We start from the raw sequence: 18,322 nt of genomic DNA, 5'->3' as shown, positions 1-18,322 counted from the left end.
GTAGAAACATTTATGTTCTTAACTCAGTCCTGCGTCTACAAACTCTCCTAAACTACTATTTTAATTTCCTTTAACTTCTTTTCTGCCTTCAGTTTTCTCCCCCTCCTTTAGTAGCAGTCTTTACGTTCAAAGGAAGTGTTCTTTTTCTTTTGATTGTATCCCACTGGAAAACAAATTGTATTTTTCAACTGAGTTGATGTGAACTTTTTTTTTTTTGCCTGACAACACCTTCCTGACTTGTACCTTGTGCTGAGAACCTGCTCACTTTTATGCCGATTGAAATGACACTGGCAGCAGAGATGCAGGAATATTTCACTGCAGCCATTCCAGAGCTCTTCGAGACAACGTTTCTTGAATAATAACACGGTAAGTTTGTCTGTGTGTTTGTGATTCCACTTTGACCAATTCAATGCAAAGCAGCTTCCATTTTCCAGCAAGGTATTGGAGGAGAAAAGGAAAATAGGAAAATCACCTTTTTGTCAATATTTTAAAAACACCTGCGGTAATGTTTTACTTGTATTTTTACCTTGATGAGCACAATGTAATAGAGGAAACATCATAAGCTCAGAACACCAAATTAAAGTCAGCCAGGGGTTCCTTAATACGCTGCCTCACAAATCAAGTAACTGGCAGCACAATCATTTTCCTGCCATCCACAGAAGGGCTTTAGAGAATGGAATATATTTAAGTTTTAGTTCTTAAACATAATTTGCACTAATGACTGGTTCACCCAGTGTGAATTACTGAATGCTGCAATTTAACAAAGAAGAGAAGATACCCAATTATTTTTAAAGGGCTAATGGATTCTGAAATGCACTGTTTATGTACTTTAAGGATGATGTGTTGTTTTAATTATTCATGATCCCAGTGTAATAGCAAAGTATAGCTGGGCATATTTGTACTGATAATGAGGCTAAATTGTCCCACTCTACCCCTGCCTGTGCTGTGATCTTAGCTCAGTGAAGCGCAGGATACGGGGGTCATCTGCAATGCCACCAGCAGCAATGGGGAGCAAAAGTCAGGAGAAGAAGGCTTGCATTTCAGGGCAAAGAGGTGCCTGTGCTGGAGACAAATCACAGCACTTTCCAAATCCTTCTGTTACTGCTAAAATCAGCTTAGGTCCAGACACCCCCTGCACAGTGCGCATGCATGCACTCCCACAAGGCACTGCAATGTCTCCTAGCGGCTGGCTGCCGCTGTCAGTTCCTGAGCTGCTGGTGCCATAACATGCTGGCAGGACTGCATCAGTGGGAGGCACAGTCCTCTTCAGCAAGAGTAACTCCTGCTGCCAGCAAGCTGTATCTTCAAGCAGCCATGGGCAGAAGCAGCAGACACCCTTTCCTCCCAACACATCTCAACTCATAGACAAGAATTTCTGTGTCTCCGACAAAGCAGGAATAACCCTGCACCATTAGAGGGTGAATTTCTACCAGATAAGATCCCAGCTCTGCACAGGGAGACACCAACCCACTCTCAGCACGTTGCTGTCACTGATCACCAGGTCTGTCCCTTGAGCACCACTACAATCACTACCGACAAGCATGGGATGGCACAGCTGGGTGGAAATGACAAGAAACACACATGAGTTTATGGGTGAATCTTTGAGGTCAGGCTTACTAAAAGCTACTGTTTAAGAAGGACAAATGCAACATTACCCAAAGCCCAAGCCAAGGTGCATGCCGTCCTGCTGAGCTTTCACCACCACAGTGACTGCTCAGATCTCTTTTGAACATTCTGGTGCCAGTATGCTTGACATCTTTAGTGCAACACAAGCTTTCCACTTGGCTACTACTAGTTACCATTATTTTCAGTAAAGTCCGACACCAACACCTTTAATGTATTTCCAGCTGTGCTGGAGTGTGTTCCCAAAATGACTCCAGTTTCCTAAATTACTCCTGTTAAGGTAAAAATTGTTATTTTTTTCTCTTTTAGCAAGTACTGCATCTTATAGTGAAAATAACTGTTTTTACTAGCAAGGAAAAAAGCCTGATATTATTGGCCTTGGTCATCATTAGCAATTCTAGGGCTATTTCAGGGCAGGGATGGCTATTAGCAGCTGCTGTGAGTGGAGATCTCCTTACAGAAGGTGAGCCCTGAGCTGTGCTTGCTGCATGGGGACACACGCTGGCTCCATGCTCACAGCCACACAGGAGTAACAACTTATCCAGCACTGGCACAAACAAGAAGCTACAGTTTGCTTGCATCATTTTGAAGTTGTAAAGATCTTATTGGAAGCTCGGCAATCTTCTATTTTTCAATTAAGTTCTATAATCTTCCCAATTATTTTTTTACCCTGTTTTCCTCCAGAGACCGTGTTTGTGCAAACCATCAGGCATACACCCAGCCCCTGGGCCCGGGAAGCAATTTAAATCACATCTGAAGGAAAAGCAGAGCTCTCAGTCTGGCTTTGAGAAAAATGGCATTTGGGTGGGGGAGAGGGACCCAGGGCAGGGAGGTATCAGCCTCAGCTGCTCCATTTCCATTTCAACACATCCATGCTAGTCGTGTTTCCACTTAATCGTCTTCATCTTGTTTATGCTTTTTCTGGGATGTTCCACTCTTCTCAAAGCTCCCAGTGGAGTCCTACTGTCTCCTCCTACTATTGTTTCTCTTTCTCTTGCACCAGAGTAGCTTACTGTTTTTCTTTCAATCTGATCTGTCACAGTAACTGCTGGTTTTGGTTTCATCGAGGTTTCTTAGTTGTCGTTGTAGCTTCCTCGTTGCTGGGGTTTTTTTTGGATACTTCAATCAACCAAAACAATCCCAGCAGACCCAACTTTCTAATCACTTCTTCAAATCCTGCTTTGGAGAACCATTACATTCATTCTGCAGTTTCTATTCCTTCATTTTGTAATCACTGTCACCCAAATGATTTCTCACCGCTGAAACTAATCAGACTGTTACCCTCACTGACAAAAGTGAAATCTGAATGAGTCACTGCTCTGGAATCCCTTTGCCTGCAGTAGAGAATCCTCTGTGACACAACACAAGAACCAAAGGAGCCAGCACTACCCTGTCATATCCTAACTGATACCCAGTTAATTAACCCCATTACCTGGGGTTAATTAACCCCATAATCCTTTTAGCATCTTATTCTGCCCCTAGGAGGCTTCCCCTCAGATGCTCAGAAGTGCCTCTCGTCCTCCTTTCATCCTCTTAAAGGCAGCAGCACCTCAGATGCAGCACTTAACAAATGAGTTGAATTCAGCTCTAGCATTTTGGCATATGGCACAAACTTTGCAGCAGAGCCATGTCTGCAAGTTTGTTATGATCCTGCTTGGAAAGGTCACCTGAAAATTGCTGTCAACCTTTATTGAGGAGTAACTGCTTGGCAACAGAGGGTCAGGGACCAGGGATGAGGAGGGTGAGGGAGAGAGGAAACAAACTTACTCTATTTATGCTGAAGGATGTTAGAGCATCTCTCTTCTTTACCTCCACTTGCTTCCCACGCCCTTCTCCCTATTTTCATCTTAGAGATCACACATCCTGACTTTCTGAATGCTGCCTGAAGATTTTCAAAGCTTAGCAGGTATACAGAGCAGTGACAACCAAAATGTGGAATAGATTGTCTTACAGAATTCAAAACAGTGATGTCTCATGTCAAGATCCCAATTTTACAGTCCCAGCCTTTAATAAGAACAAAATTGGGTTACTGTTTATACAACATCAATTTTGTTCTTCTGCATTCTATGATACAGGCAATAATTTAATAACATATCTATACATGACAGGCTTTGAAAATAACTATAGGTACCCTAAAATTTCATTTAAAATATTACTTTAAATTGAGCCCAATAGTATTTTTTTAAAAGTCCTGTACAGAATGCAAGACAACAGTGTACAGTGAGATCTGTGTGCACAGTCCTCCTTCCCTTTATAGAATACATTCCTTGGAGCAGGGAGCCAGCTCAGTATTATTCTATGCCTATGTAGGTAGTACACAAACTCCCAGACCTCCTCAGGCCCTTATGTTAACAGCATCCTTTTGGCACAGACTTTGTAAGGTGATGTTAATGGGAACTTTGAGCTGACTTCACTTGACACAAGGCAGCTTCAGCACGAAGTCAGAGTCCAGAAGCTTAATGCCAACCGTGTAATTCCATGATATAATTAAGGAGAACCAGCTCAGAGACAATGTAGCACTGCAAGATAAACTAAATCTATTATGCAGGCATCAACTGCTATTAGAGAATTATGTTCTTTGGCATGCTTAAACTAATTTCTTACACCATAAAAGAATTACAGTCTACTGATTGGAAAAGAAATATATGCAATAGATTAAGACAGCGAAGAATATCACCTATCATGGTGTGCTAAGTCTACATCTTATCATCTCTCAAAAAACTACTAAAAGGAACCTCTGCCTTGCAAATATTATGACACCAATAATCACATGCAGTAGTCTAACGTAAAAGGGTTTGATGTCCCAGCAAAGGAGCTTTCCTTCTTTATGAAGTCTTAGCTCAGCTACACAGTGACAAAGCTGAGCTTTTGCAATGGACACCATGTTACATCACTGCTTCATGAAGAAAAGGAAAATTGTGATGCACTTGAAGAAATTCTTAAGTGCAGTCAGAACAGAGCAGTGAACAGCTGACAGTCCTTTCTCACTGAACTTGTTCCTGAGTTCTCATCATGTTCACCATCAGTCTGTGCTGACTCAGCCCTAGATCAGATTCTAAGACGATACAAGAAAAAAATCAAAAGATGACAGATGTCATTTTGGAAACATCCCAATGTGAGATAAGACCACTGGGTGAATGGGAAAAGGAGAATTACTCTCTATTATATCGAGGAAAAAAAAAAAAGCTGATTCATCAAACAACTTCACCTAATTCTCATCATCTTCAGATGCAGCCTCCTGCCTTATATTATTCTGTATGCTGTTAAGGATATTATCTAGTGAGAGTTAAGACACAAAATAAAGCCTTACTCCTAAAAATATTCTGACTGTCTGCTGCTTTTGCAGATGACTAAGATACATTCAGATACAGAAATAATGCCTTTATTTTTGTAGTTCAGCAGTAGTTTCTTCCTTCTTTTTATTCAAGTTGTTCTGTCACAGAAGATCAACATTTGTGAATCTTCACAGGACAAACAGATTTTCACATTGGAGGACCAACAAGAAGAAATTAGCATTTTCTTCCTAATCTTACGTGTAGATTAAGTTTAATGCTGTGATTTTACCCTAGTCTTGCAGATAATTCCATTGTATTTTACAGAGCCACCAGAGTGTGGAATTGCATGTGCTATTAATGACTATCCTTACATACTTATTAAAGCGCTGTTTCTAGAGATAATTCAACACCAGGTCTATGCGCACACACACGCATGCAGAGAGGCTTGTGCTCTTTGTACTCAAATACTTGCCAGTTGTTTCTTATAAATAAATACTATTTTCAACAGTTAATCTATACCACATTTACTGAAGAAAAGTTGTGCCTATTTAAGTACAGCTGTAAATCTAACTGCCTATTATGGGTGCACTACATGAACACAGGGATGACGCTCCCACCTAACATCTTCCGACTGTGCACTTAACCTTGAAATAACGCTTTCCAGATCAATGGGCCCAGCACCTGATGAGAGGTTCGATCTGGGCTGTGCAGTGCCCTCCCCAGCTGCTGCTGAGCAGCTCCCTTGCATTCACACCAAGGGCTGGACTCATATCAGCGTCACAGAAGCCCAGCGTAAGTGCGGCAGAACAGCGAAGCATACAGGTATTCAAGATTGCAGTAAATAATACTTACAGCTGTGATGAGGGCTCCTATGAGGCTTATTTACAAGTAAGTCTTTCAAAAAAGAATTTCTCTTCCACAAATAACATGTTTTTAATTACAAATGCAGGGTCTGCTCCATCACTAGGTGATCCTTAGCCAATATTCCCCAGCATCTTCACGCCTTGTACTCAGGTGATCTCCTGCAGATCTTCCCATGCTAGACCCAAAGACCAATGAAGGGAATGATACCTGCCTCTGTACCTTACATTCACCCTATAGTTATGGGAGTAACCAGGAGACTAGAGATGCACAAGAGGTGACCTCTGGGGGGAATGTTATTGCCTGACACAACAGATCAGCAGACAGATTTGCCTTCAGCTACACACACTGAACCCAAGCTTAATCAAGAAGACCTCAGTGCAGTATCTCACATTATAAAGTTACTACCTAAGTGCTTCTATTCATGCTATGAAGGTAACAGCTCATTAGATATTCTTCCACATCTCCCACCAGTTCTTTTGTGTGAACAGTAAGGTCTAGCAGGTCACCTCCCTGACAGGCTCTCTTATGAGACAGGATGTTATCTTCTACAAGCTCTAGAAACCTCCTAGACTGCTTCCTCTGGGCTGTATTACGCTTCCAGTATACATCAAGGAAGTTTAAGTTCCCCAGGAAAATATGGGCTGGTAATCATACAATTTATTCCATCTGCTCATCCATCCTGGTTAGGTGGCCTATAACAGATCCTCACTAGAAATTTAAAATCATCTCATCTTGTCCTGTGGAAAGACCACTGGGTTGTCAAGAAATCAGGAAATTCCTGGAATGGAGGAAACTAAATATTTATCTGAACCCAGATAAGTGATATTTTTCTCCTCTAAACATTTATGAAAGTTGGGTTAATATGAGGCAAACACAAAAACCCATGTGGTTCCAATACAAAACCATGCTGCACCACTACATTCATTCCATAAGGGTTTTTATTTTTGTTTGCTTGCTTTGTTTGAAGACCTGCTTGCATAGTGTTTACTTGGAGATAAAGAGCAAATCATTTCCATTCATTACTAGGATGGGCATTAGTAAATGAGAGTGCCTGGAACAACATTAGATAGATGACCTGCACATGACAAGACTAAATAGCTGACCTCACTGAGTGCCGTCAGGCCTGGTAAATCCCAGAGACTGTGTCACCCAGATGCTCTGCCATACATTCACAGTTACAGTTCATATTCAACGTAAGTACTTCTTCAACACAGAGATAACGCAGCTAATTCTTGCTTCATGAAGGTATCAGTACAACCTGATCCCACCTAGCTTTGCTGCTAACCTCCTTCAGCATTAACTTTAATGCCCTGACTGCTGCCTGTTTGCAGTCACACAGGCCCTTGGGAATAGATGGAGGAGAATTCCAGACTCCTACCTGCATAATGCCCCAGGGCATGACTGATTTGGGACCTGAATCAGACCTCATCTCCACCAAAGCTGCTATTCATTTGGAGTAGAAGAAGGAAATTCACTCATCCTGCCTTTCCAGGTCCAGCTCTTTAGACCAGTTTCTACCTGCTGACTGAAAGAGCAGTTGAATTGCTAGGGAGTTAACATTTTAAGATTACTTTGGAGTAGGCATGTAGATCAAAGAGCTTTGAACTATTTATTGACTAAGAGTGGAGATATGGTCAAAGATTCTGAGCCTGAGAGTTTTAGAGGGAAATGCCAGTACAAGAGAAAAGTCCATGGAGAAGGCCTTCAAAATAAGGTGAGATAGATGGACAAGTAATGTGGAAACACTGGAGAAAGAAGTACATGGTTTGAAAAGCAAAAATGAAAGGCAAGAGACAAACAGGTGCAAAGCTGTGTGCAGTCTTTGAAAAGAACTCTTATCTCTACCAGGCATTTCTCTTCCAGGTGCAATTCATGGAGTACAAAACATGGAAATACAAAGCAGCCTGGAAACCAAGTACCAGTGCAAGGATGGAGATTACATCACTAACACAGCCAGCCAGATGGATGATTTTATCTCTGTCATAGATTTCAGGGGATTCTGGTAAGTACCGAGTGAGTCAGAAAGACAGAAGATTATAGTTTCCCAGGCATTAAAACCAGGCAATTTTGGTTGAACAGGAAAAGGACAAATCTTCCATTTTATCACACTGATTTATATCTGGAGCAGCTCAGCTGAAGTCAGTTGTGTCTATGGAAAATTAAACTAGGGATATAAGGACAAAATTCAGCTCAAAAACTGTACAGTTAGCATTTAATGGACAGGTGACTTCCAAAAATTGGATCTCCAGCAATAAAGCACCTAAGGGCAAGCACATAGTAAGTATCTGTTTTAGAAAGGAGTCTTTCTGTGAAGATGATAGAACCCCAAACACACTCAGAGCCCATGTGAAACTTGATTCTTCAACAGCTCAGTGTCTGAGCAGTGTGCTCTGTGGTATGTGAGGCCGTAATTATATACAAGACACATAAGCAGAATGATCCATTTTCAGAGAAAAGTAAAAAAGCAACAGAATTATGCAAACCAGCGGTATGTCAGAACAGCGCCACATGCTCAGCAATGGACTCTGAAGCAACCAAAGTATTCAACATTTTCCTGTTTTTCTTGCTACTTGGGCAGTTATTCAAATGTCAGGCCATTCCAAGAAGGCAGCAGTGCAGCACTTTGCTGCAGGCAGAGCTGGGAGTGCCGCACACAGACATAAAGCAGTGGCAATGGCCCGAAAAGCAAGATGTTTCTCATGTGCAGCCATCACAGGCAGCACTGCAAAGAACCGTAACAGCTGTGGAATGTGCCACACACAGCGTATGAAATGGGTGTAGGAAGGTTTGTGATGGTTTCCATTTCCAACAGAGCTCATCGTAGTGGTAGTCACAGCTGTCACCAGCACTGCCCCAGCATCTCTCAGCTGAACCTGCAGCAGCAAATACCCCTATCTCCTAGCCAAGGTACAGCCCATTTGTGGTGACAAACGTTGTGCACATCCTTTTCACAACCAGCCACTATCTTAACCGTGTATCAACTCAGAAACCTCAGGCATCCAAATGCTCCCTGTGGTGAGAAGCACTCTGCATGTGTACAATGAGAAAAGAAGAGGATGGCATCAGTAATCAAGCAGCTAAGTCATTAATCATAACACTCTGATATGTCCCAGTCCAATTTGCTCATCGAACATTTGCTTAGTATTTTTTTTCCCCTTAAGCTATTTGTGGAAATGCTTAGCACCCAGAGAGTCAGCCCTGAAATGGCATAATTTAGCTAAGTTATTCCTTGCACATCATCTACTGAAAAAGAAAGGTGAATGCAATAAAACAAGATCTTAGCTTTGCCTACGCTTACAGCAGAAAAACATCCCGTTCTTTGTTCAAGCTGACGACTACCAGTCATGAGTGTGGGGTAGCAAAGCTTGTACAAACTGTCTGCGGAGTAGGCATTGCCTGCTGCAAGCACAGCCCCATGTGAACAAACAGAACTCCCTAGTTCTGTATTTGGGCTTTGATGTCTCTGGAAAAGGTATTTCTGAAATCTAACCAAAATGCTGAGCTCTTATGCACTTAAATTTTCACATTTGCTTTAAATGGGAGCTCTTGCGTTATGCATGTATAGCCCCACATGTAACTAACAGGTAATATGATAAAGCTGCCAGTTATCAATACAAAGTTCTAAAGGGAATCAGAAGCCCATTTGGCTGTTGTTCGGTGACTGTCTACGTACAATCAGATACTGCCTTAAAATGTCCTTAGCTCAAACAACAAAAGGCCTTGAATTAGCGGTACAGGAAGCTGTCTTAGCCTACATGCTTCTCCTTGGTTGTTATATCCTTCCTTTTAATCTGCTTCCCAAACCTTGGGTTTTTCTCATTAGTTCTACAACCAACAGCTTTGGCACAGTGAAATATTAATTATCTCCTTCCACAACTGTTTCATACTTGGAAAACAAATGAAGGTTGTACTATTGGAGGACCGAATCCCAGTGACCCGTTATCACTCATATTGCACATTTTCAGTTACAAGTGCTTCCCGCTTTCCCAAAGAACTGAGGCATGACCCCCTGTGCATTGTTTTCTGCATTCTGCTAATACTGAAGGCAAATGCTCCTCCTGCAGCATTGAGGGGACAGGCGCAGCCAGACACAGGATGAAGACATGGTTTGTGACACTGTGTGTAAAACTCCTGAAACAGGCAGTGGGTCCTGATGGTCAAACCAAGCCACTCCATCCTGAGGAGCTCCTTCTTCCTGATGTTCCCCATTTTTGCCCTTAATCTCCTCTTTGTAATCTTCCTCCATCCTCTCCCAGAAGCAACCCTGCCATAGAGACTCCAGATCTGCCAATGGTGCCCCTGGTTCTCCAGGGGCATTTCTCCCAAGTCTGGAGAAATGCAGTCATATAGACTAGCACAGAATGTCAACCTTGTCTGCATTTCATTTCCATCAAAAACAAACAAACAAACTGGTATGTCTGTACTTGTAGGAAAACTCAGATTTCAAGCCAATCATGCAGCATTATTATACCAGACTTGTTTAAGTGCCATTTGTAAACAGCAATGCACTGATAATAGCTTTGCCTTTTTCTGCACTGAGTTAAAGAGTTAAGAAAACCTGAGACTATAATGAAAACAACATAAAGGGACAGTGTTTTCTTTCTGTATCAGAATGCACGTATTTGCTGTGACACAATTAGAGATAGTTTCAGAATTAGAGAATTCCATTTAATTCAAAAAGCACTTGTTAGAAAGGAAAAAAAAAAAGGTGGAACTACAGGCATCTAAATGAACTCCCACATACATTGAGCTCTACCACTGTGTCTCATCTTAATGATGGTGAAATGTGCGAGTGCACTTAATTAGCACAGCTAGCTTGGAATAACTTTTATTTCAATCTTTCTTTGTGACCTGATTTATTCTGCGCCCGCTTTTATCACAGCTCTGCAGCACACTAGCAGTGCGGCGTTGCACAGAAAACGACTAGATTATTCACTTACAGACTTATTCCAAAACTGATCATTGTAATGGACTACATCTAAATATGCATCAGACCTGTTGATGTATACATCCATCTGTTTGACCAGCAGACTTCACCCTCTGATGGCTACACAGTGCACCAAAGCACTGCCAGACCATTTGTTTCTCCAGCTGCTCGGCGCACCCATGCTCACCAAATGCAGCCCTGCAGAACTAGAGCCATTACTAATTGGTATCGCACAGAATGGAAATCCCACATTCCTCCTGCTTCCTGAAGCACAGCCAGGGCACCTTCTAGCCTTCACCAGAGATGGAATCAGAGCATAACATCACAGAAACCTAAAAGAGCATTTACTGAAAAGCAAAACTTAATAGCTAAAGGCTTCAGCAATCGATCCACCTTTCTGTATAACCCCCTGCTTAACGTACAGTGAGCTTAAGGCAACAGACCTCCCCTTTACACAGTGTATCCCAAGCTGTAGCTGTACCCTGTCAATGAAGTCCAACACACCAGGGAAGAAAACTGCATTCCAAGTTGCCTGGCTCCTGGAAGAGGCAACCATATTTGTGCTGTTCTAATGAGAAGGGTTTTCAAAGAATCACAGATAGCTTGGCATATAAATGTCACAGTGATGTGACTACAGGCTTCGCATTTGAAAACATATGCATTATGCTGCCTTTGGATGATGATAAACAAGTCAATGTTTGAATCAGTTGTTGCTACATTGCAATCACTATATTGTGGCATCCCACAATGCACCCTGAAGTTCATAGTAGGCTTTCTTTGTGTAAACAGGAGCTCTTACTTAGGAACGAGAATATGCATCTTTTGGAGCAGAGAGTCCTGAATTCATTCCTTTTTTACAACATCTCACAAATCAGATTCCCAATATGCTTGGCCTCAGCATGTGTGTTAAACTATGTTAATCTGCCTCAAGGTTCTTCATTTCACTTGGGAGCCGTGTGTTTCCTGGAAAGTTATAAAGGGAGAGAACACTGTCAAATGCCAACAAATCTTTGTGCACAATGAGATCTGATAGACCGGCTGCAGGAAGAATCCATTCCTGACTGGGGCTGTGCCCAGCAGTGCCTTGTCACGTCAGCATTTACAGACATCTCCCTGCTCCTGGTGTGCCCCTGCACCAATAAGCCTTCACAAATTCTAGTTTGCACTCCTTTAACCAGCCAGTCAGAGGGAACCTACAGGTGCTACTGAGACTACTGCAGAACACCTAGCTGGCCCTTTACTTAACCCTCTCTGAAAAACCCTCTCTGACCATTTCAGAAATAGCTGACTCTGTTATCTGCACAAGCCTTCCTCCACCCTTCCCTTCTCCCTATGGAAGCTCTCAGCCTAAGCAAGAACTGCAGCCACCGTTGCAAGACCAAGCAAGCAGCACAGAGCTGTGCAGAAAGCCGCTCTGCTGCCCAAACTTGTATTTTACATTGCATCAAGAGGATGGAGAAGACAGAAAAAATTAAAAGGAGAAGACTGCAGTTGGGGCCATTAATGTTTCATGAAATCTCTCACATCCTCCCCACGAGTGGCAGGATAAAGATGATGCAGTCATTAAAATTCAGATTGGTGTTCTCTATATTAAAATTCTGAGCTAAACTATTGCTTTGCAGAAATGTGTGTCTCTCCATATTCTCATACATCAGTGTCCCAGGGAAGATCTCATACTCCAGTTACTTCAGCATCAGTAAAAACTACATATATTGCTCAAGTAAGGCTTTTTGTCACCTTAGGGGCATACGTTTTGTTAGGTTATAGTGGCTCAAGTCAATACAGCTTTAAAGGTTGCTATAGAATAAGTATAAATATATATTACAACCCCATTTCCTCCTTTTGTTAACAGTAAATGCAGTAAACACAGCTGGAGAAAAAGACTTAAATGCTCCTGGTGAAGTGTTTCTCTGTCCTTGCAATTTCCAGGAGCCATTTTGCAAAGGAAGAATCTGAAAAATCTGGAATTGGGATCTACAGTTCTACTGCGTCGCTTTACATAATTATGTACTGTTACCAATGTGATAAGGAGGGAAGGTAAATAAACATCAGAAATTCTGAGCAGAACTTGAAACTTCTGAAGCCTTAATTCAATCTGGCTTTTATGAAATGATGAAGGTTTGCTTTGGCTTTGCTTTCTACACTATTCCCTTAGGAAGCCTAGGAGAATCAGTAAATGCATTTTCATCATATTAAGAAAGCTTTATGTAGCATTCATGTTTAAGAAGGGGAAAAGATCATGAACGAAGATAACACTTTATAAAACTTTTTACATGGTGAAAATACTTACTGGGTGTTGTAGAAAGAAAAACAGTAACTTCTCTGTGTGACTTTTTGGGAGATTTTAGTAGCTTTTCCCTGCTGTAAACATAGGACTGTGATAGAATACTGTAAACAAGCAGAATGATGCACTGTCTACTTACTGTTTAACTGAAGTCCATCATTTATCCCACAGACGTGTAGTCTAGGCTGATTCATTATCAAGGCACTAATCACCACACAACCCAGGCTTGGCACACCTGGCTTTTCTAGTCAAGCGTGAGCATTAATTACAAAATGATGTAGAAGGAAAGAAAAAGGAAAAAATAAAAGCTTTGCGTATCTTTCTTTAGAGAAAGCAGGGATGTTTGTTAGACTTAGAAGCCTGTTTTATCTTATATATGGGATAGGTATAACCCTTTTGGGCATCAGTGGAATCCCAGAACAGGTTCCAGAGGAAAGATGCTAGGCTGGGCTCCCTGTACAACTCTTAGACTTCCTTCTGCCAACATTGAGGCAGTCCGTTTGCAACCATTAATTGTAAGCGGTTCTAAGAAAAAGCAATGGGAACTAAATGTGCACCTTTTCTGTTGTTGGTGTTTCTTAGCTTATTATCCTGATATACTGGCAGCTTAAACAACATAGCATACTTCTACAGCAAGAAATAAATCAAATGCATAATGTCTAAATAACAACGAAAGCAAGCAAACCAACCAGCCATTTCTGTGACTTACGGCTGTATTTTGATGATGAACTTGGCACATGCCACTGCTTCCTAAAGCTTATGGAAATATGCAACCACCCCCTGCTGCATTAACATCAAGCAAGAGCAATGAGAAAAACCTCTGCCCAAGCTTTTTACTGCTGCTGGAGCACATTGCACCATCTTCCTTCCAGCCCCTTCCTGTGACCCAACACTCAGATAAGTGAACAGGATTCTGTTCTGCTTCCACTTCTTAGCCAGTCTGTTGGGAAGTTATTTCCCTCTTTTACAGATGATGCAGCCTAGTATTAGGACCATTCTAGAAAAGCTGGGATTATAAACTGAGCCTCTGCAGCTATATTAGTGTGCAAATGCTTTATGTCTGCTTTAAGGTTCAATGAAAACTGCAGCATTCTCTTTGTACACCTCATCCTCCCTTTAGCTGTTTAGAGCAGCTCTGAGTAGCAATCAAGGAAATTTATATTCTGAAAAATTCATTTTTTCTCCAAAAAGTGTGCTTGAAAACACTTTCAAGTGGGCTTCTGAATATATGAGAGCCATTTCTCATGGGGAAAAAAAAGCTTTCCCCTTACATTACAGGTGCTATGTGCTACGTATTTTATGTAATTAAAAAGGGTGCAGCAGTTAAAACACAGTTGGATAGCATATTAAATGTTTGAGTTATTGAGAATGAAAACCCTATTATCATTAGAATACAAAGATATTGCTTTTCTTTTTTTTTTTTAAAAAAAAAAAGTATGGCATTAGGTATATGGGAAAAGGGAACTTCATTTTTTTCTACAGTAACCTGACATTGCCAGATAACTCCTCTTGTTTACAGACAGGCTCATATGCCAATTAACACTTCTGGGAGATCAGCATCAGCTCAGAAGACCCATATCAGTGAAGTGGTGATGGCAACACATATTTACAAGCTTGTGCAAGATACATGAACACACACACACGCACTTCCACAGTTCCAGTCCCTTAAGCTTGCAGAAGCCTTCCAGATTTTTCTTCAAATCTTAGCTCACCCTCTACATTTGCTAGTGCAATTTTCCAAGAATATATAACAGTTTACTGCTCTGGATCTATAAAGAACTGAACCTACAAACACTTGGTTTGAAGAGTGCAGCTACTTGAAAACTGACCTATATTAAAATGATAAATTGAAGCCCACATCTATAGAAATAATAGATACTTTCTGGCCAATATCAAAAGTAGTTCAAGTTTGCAATACTGTTTTCCCAGTTGTGTTGCTTTTTTTCTCACTAGAAAACCATATATTTGAGAGAATGACATATACTTGCCCTACTCTTGGTCAGCCTTTTGCATTTATGGTCCTCCTGCGTGAGGAGGAGAGGAGACCAGAGCCATGATGAAGCCGTGGCAAAGGGCTTCTCAGGGCTCCACAGCTGGCCAAGGGCTGACACTAACTCCTGCCCCTATTCCAAAGCGGGTGATCAAATTAAGAATAGATTTCAACCTTGTGTATCTCTGTGTCTGTCTTTTCACTCCATTTCTATTTATTCTTCCTTTTTATTAATTTAAGGGGTTTGTTACACCAGAGGGGAAAGTATCAAAAGAGCTTCATCTCTTACAGAGGAATGAAAATAAAGCAATAATATCCAACCTTGGCAGACTCTAAAATCAATGTAGATATACTGTTCTCTTTGTTTTTCCCCTCTGTTGTTCTACATCCTTACTGCTTTGGACTCTAACAGTGCCTCTCTCTGCTGCTCTGCACCTGTTGGTACCACTGCAAACAAGACAAAGCAGGAAGGGCTGGCACTGCTGGGTTGAAATTGAAACTGAATGGGAATGAAGCAAAGCACGGGTTTGCCCACTTCAGCCCATGAAATGAGTTCCCAGTGGAAGACTTGTTGCTTGAGACTGTGCAAATTAAACCTGAAAAGGTCAGAAAAACTTCCTGGTTCACAGCTTTTCAAAATAAATGTCAGAGGGGACCACTACGAATTTGCTATGGAAAACAGACTGGGATTAGCACAATAAGGCATGTATTGAATAGGCATTTTCTGACCTCCACCAAACCCTAACAACATTAAAAGCATTCCCACCGTATCTACCTGCATTGCTAAGATTTATGCACAGTCCATTTTCCATCCCAACATGATGGAATGAAATATAAATGTAGATAGGCAGAGTGTACCTGAAAACACAATGCCCAAGTTCCCTAAGTCTTCACACCCATAACTCTGCTGCCGCTTCCAGGTACTGCCTGTAGTTCTTGTTTCCATTGATATGACTTTAGCATCTGTGCTTGGGCCAGCCCAGCCACTGTGCCATCACTCACAGCCACAGGCCAAGCCAAGCAACCAGCACAGCGCCCCATTTGGCTACCAGTGCCATTTGATCTCTCAGTTCTTAGATATGTGAAGGTGTGACTTTCCTTCGGAGACCCCCTCATCAACTCTCCCCAGTAAACCAGCTGTCAGAAGAAGATCTGTCTTTCTGTCTGCCAGCTCTGAACTGCAGCCTGCCCATCTGAGAACCAAGATTAGCTCATTCAAACAGCCACTTGTTTGGAAAAATGTATCAAAACATTAGACAGGGTAGAAGAAACGTATCTTAAAGCAAACAAAATAACCAAGCAATGAGTAAACATAACTGAGGTCAACAGCAGAGCAAGTGAAAATGCAAGCACCAGATGCCTTTCCCCAGACAAAACCAAGAGCAAAAAATAAGCGTACTCCATCAGAACAAATTACAAGAGGCCATTTTTCATCTGCATGCATCTAATACCCTTTCTTCCTCTCACGGGACGAACAGCACAGCATTATCCTTCACAAGGAAAAAAGAAAGCAGAAGCAGCTATTTATCCCTTCCCTAGAGTCTGGAACAGCAGTGCCCTTTCACCAGCTAAGCATCCAGGACAGCTCCTTCACTACCAGTTAGGTTGTACTTCAAGTGAAGCACCACCGGCACTGCAGTCACTGAAACCAACACTGAAAGCTATCAGCTTGCCTAGAAACCTGTCTGAAAGGAGTGCTGCACCATGCCTGTTCGGGGTAAGGCCAAGCTCCTTCAATCTGGTTTGACCAGCCCCTAATTAACACTCCTTTTATTGCTGAAGTTATTAGCACTGAGTGGGTTAGTGACACGATGGTGTATGTTCATGGCACATAACTGCTACTCCCTGGGCTACACAGTAAAATTTAATCACCCAGACCCAGTGCACTTCCTCTCCAGTCTTTCAGTTTTGGATTTATCCCCCCAAAATTACCTTTCCTGAGAATTTTACAGCTAGCTAATTGACTTTCTGTTCCTTCTCTTGCACAGTGCATGAATAAGGTATCTTCAGAGTTCTGCTAGCAGCTCTTTCATTTAATAAAAATAGTGTATCATATTCATAAACCACCCAAATGGAAGGAAGGTTTGCAAAAAGCACAACAGTATTTATAAGAGGAATTATCATTGAAGATATCAAGCTTCATATAATCTTCACTAGACAAAATGCCTGAGACGTGGCTGAGGAGGACCACATGCTGAAATACCAAATGAAGCTTCAAGGAAGACTGATAAAAGAAATTTATTTTTCCATCTTTCCACTTCACTCTTTTATTTTCTCTCTTTTCTCCTCCCCTCTCCTTTATTTCAGTGTTTCATTAATTCTGGCACCAGATTCTGTAGAGGTTTTGATTGCTTTTCCCCACTTTACACATAAATTTCCACTTTCCAAACATTATGGAAGGAAGCTGTAAAGCAACCCACATTGCAGGCCATCTCGTATTTGCATATGACTCTAGAAACGAAAAAATATAAAATGCAAACTATTCATTGACAATTACACAGTCATCATCATGTTTCAGAACTACAGCTAAAATGTGGCTGTTCTTTCCCACTGTTCCAAAATTTAATTGGATGTTTGCTGAGTCTGAACATTGAAACCGTTATGGATAATTTCACATTTGGACACCACTGCTGCATCCATAAAAGCTGGCTATCGCTACCTACTCAGCATCAGACATGCTTTACGTGGGTGTATCTATGTTTCTGCATCTGTTTTTCTTCTTTTTAAATATATAGAGAGGAACACAATATAAAAATATATTCAATATAAGTATTTTTAATGAACAGTTTCTTGACCATTGTTGTACATCAGTGTTTGAGTTCTGTTACTAAAAGTGAATATCCTGAATGGGTTTTCCCTGATCTTCCTTTCTCCTTCCACTGAGTCAGAATTAAAAAAAGCATTCTGTGTGGCACTGGGGCCCTCGTTTACATCTCAGTTTCATTTAAAACAAGATTTAAGCTGCATATGATAGAAATGTAAGCAACAAAGAAAATGTTCTGCTGCTTCCACTGTCCAAGGCAGGCTGCCACTGCATTTGGAAGGCACAGAGAAGCTGGATCTTACTGACATTTTCTCCTAATACAGACATTCAAAATGAGGTCTGAGACTGGTTTTAATTTTAAAAGATGGGCTTCAGGTAACAAGCCATCAGCTCAGAACACGTGAGCACTATGTGGGTGCAGGCTACTTCTGACACAGCTCCTAACCCCTTCACTACAGGTGTGGTCAGAGGCCTGTCGGGGATATGAGGCTGCTGCTGCTCTGAAAAGCACAGAATCACAGAACTATAGGAGTTGGAAAGGACTTCTGGAGATCATTGAGTCTAACTGTCCTGCTAAAGCAGGCTCTCTACAGAA

General features: G+C 41.5%; 1 long non-coding RNA gene across 2 annotated transcripts in view; it reads right to left on the bottom strand.

Moving 5' to 3' along the window:
* Window positions 1-18,322, bottom strand: part of LOC107315543 — a 212,171-nt gene that overhangs the window by 169,395 nt on the left and 24,454 nt on the right. The window lies entirely within an intron of this gene.

This window comes from Coturnix japonica, chromosome 6, assembly GCF_001577835.2.
Source record: "Coturnix japonica isolate 7356 chromosome 6, Coturnix japonica 2.1, whole genome shotgun sequence".
NCBI classification, from domain to species: Eukaryota; Metazoa; Chordata; class Aves; order Galliformes; family Phasianidae; genus Coturnix; species Coturnix japonica.
This window is presented reverse-complemented; position numbering and strand designations above follow the sequence as displayed.